At 27.0% G+C, this 2200-nt stretch overlaps 1 protein-coding gene across 1 annotated transcript in view; it reads left to right on the top strand.

Moving 5' to 3' along the window:
• LOC105156941 (putative E3 ubiquitin-protein ligase RF298) overlaps window positions 1566-2200 on the top strand; it is a 4182-nt gene continuing 3547 nt past the window's right edge. Inside the window, exon 1 of the mRNA XM_011073214.2 lies at window positions 1566-1704. The gene's annotated coding sequence lies outside the window, so the exon portion shown is untranslated. The remainder of the gene's footprint in view (window positions 1705-2200) is intronic.

The following is a 2200-nucleotide window of genomic DNA, read 5'->3' as shown; positions in this document are numbered from 1 at the left end:
CATCGCCCTTTTCAGTCGCCCCCGCAAAGAGGGGCAACCTCGCCCCCACCGCCCCCTTCTGGAAGGAGCGATGGCCAGATCTAGGGCGACGTGGCCCTTGATCTTGGCCCTTGATCTGGGCGACGGTGGTTACCCAGAGAGAAAGGTGACCTCCATTGCCCAGGCGTTGTCGCTGGCATGGTGGCCGGCAACGGAGAAGAAGAAATTTAGAAAAGAAACTATTTTTATAATTACGAAGTAAAAATAATTTAATTTTTTCAAATTTTAGATATTAAATAATTTAAATATTATTTATATTAAATAATATAACATGAAATAATTGCTACTAATTTTTTTGGTATTTTGATATTTAATTAATATATTTAATGAATAAATAAAATAATATTTAAATTAATAATAATTTAATTGAGTTAGTAATATATAATTATTATAAGTAACTTTTATATTGCATATAAATTTTTAATTTAAAAATTAAATTTAAGTTTATTAATTTTTGTATTGTATTTTTTAAAATCAAATAAATATAATTCCTTGTAATATATTTGGACTCAATAAATAATTTAAATTAATCAAATATATTTAAATAAAATAATAATATAAATTAATTAATTAAAAATATATTTAAATGTTAAAGAAAGGAACAAAGTGGACACTATACAGTTAACGTAACCTTAAAAAAAGTCAAAAAATGAAATTCACTCACACGATAGGCGAGTGTTAGACACTCTTCGTCAATTTCTAATCGAGAGGTGGGCTTTTTGCTATATTTTATTAAATACAAGAAATTTTTTTATCTATAAAATTAATAAGGAGATTTCTCACTAATTTACTAAAATCAATTATAGTGATAAGATAAATCATATCCTGAATGGGTAATACAAAATCATCTGAAATTTCAAATTGTTTAAGATAAGTATTAACTTTGAAATTAAATTATTGTCCAGATGATTCCTGAAATAAATACAAATTAAATTATTAATTTAATATCAAGAGATTTTCCAATTAATGATTTTTTGTAATAATTAAAAATTTAAAAATACCAAAAAAAAAAAGGTATTTGATCAAAATTGTACCAATTTAATCATAAATGGTTTTTCATATTTGCATTACTAATTCTTACAAATTTCATGCTCTTATATGACACAAACATTTGACAATTTTGTTTTTAAAATAAAATATTTTGTCATATTAACATTAACTATAGTTAATCTTGAAAAGAATTAACTAATGATGTCTTCGTTCATTAGTTAAATTCGAGGTATCATGAATAAGTTCGGGTCCCGTTGAATGTGTTGGTATTTTATCGATTATTGTAATTTGTCCATTATTTTTAATTAATGTATTATTTAATTTATCGAGATATTAATGTAATTATTTATGTACAGATGTACATTACTTAATTTTGGTCCAAGATATTAAATAAAAGAAATAAATAGAATTACAAACCAATAAATAAAATAAAATACAAGAAAAGGGAAATCTTTATTTTATTTTATTTTTCCTGAAAAATCAGAGAATTAGAGAGGAAAAAGAGAGAAGAATTCAATGTAGAGAATATATAAAAAGCGAACAAGAGAAAGAAAAAAAGAAAAGAGAGAGTAAAATAAACAAAGAAGCACAACTACCCCAAAATCTCTCTGTTTACATCCGATGCTCTAAGATTCGGCCGACGTTTGATTGCTCCAAAACCATAAGCCCACTCCGGTATGAATCGATCATGTGAATTATCCCAAGAATTATGAAGAATCTTGCAATTGTATCACTGTTTTTCTGGGATCTTCACCCTGTCTATTAAATATTTAACTCTATTTATGATTTTGTTTACATGGGCCTTTCTCAATTTTGGTTATTTTAATCTGCTGGTTTGTTTGAATTCGAAAGTTGTTGATTTTCAGTTTTTTTTTTTTTTTTTAATTTTTTATTCTGGGCTGTGATTCTTTTTGGTTATTAGTGTGTGTTCTTTTGACATGCTGAAATATTTTGGTTATTTGTTGTTGGTTAGTGAACCAGTGTGCCCTTTGAGTTTGTTCTGTTTACCTGATTAATTGGTTGGCTGAGTTATTCTCGGTTTTGATTCAATGGTAGTGAGTTTGTGTTGATTTGGCTGGTTTGTGAATTGAAAGATGGATTTGCTACTGTTTTTTCAGCTTTTTCTTTGATGCTTTTGATTTGGTTTGGAGCTGGTTTCAGTATTTGAAGT

This window comes from Sesamum indicum, linkage group LG3 (assembly GCF_000512975.1).
Source record: "Sesamum indicum cultivar Zhongzhi No. 13 linkage group LG3, S_indicum_v1.0, whole genome shotgun sequence".
In the NCBI taxonomy this organism is placed as follows: domain Eukaryota; kingdom Viridiplantae; phylum Streptophyta; class Magnoliopsida; order Lamiales; family Pedaliaceae; genus Sesamum; species Sesamum indicum.
Note: the sequence above shows the minus strand (reverse complement) of the source record. Positions and strands in the feature narration are given on the sequence as shown.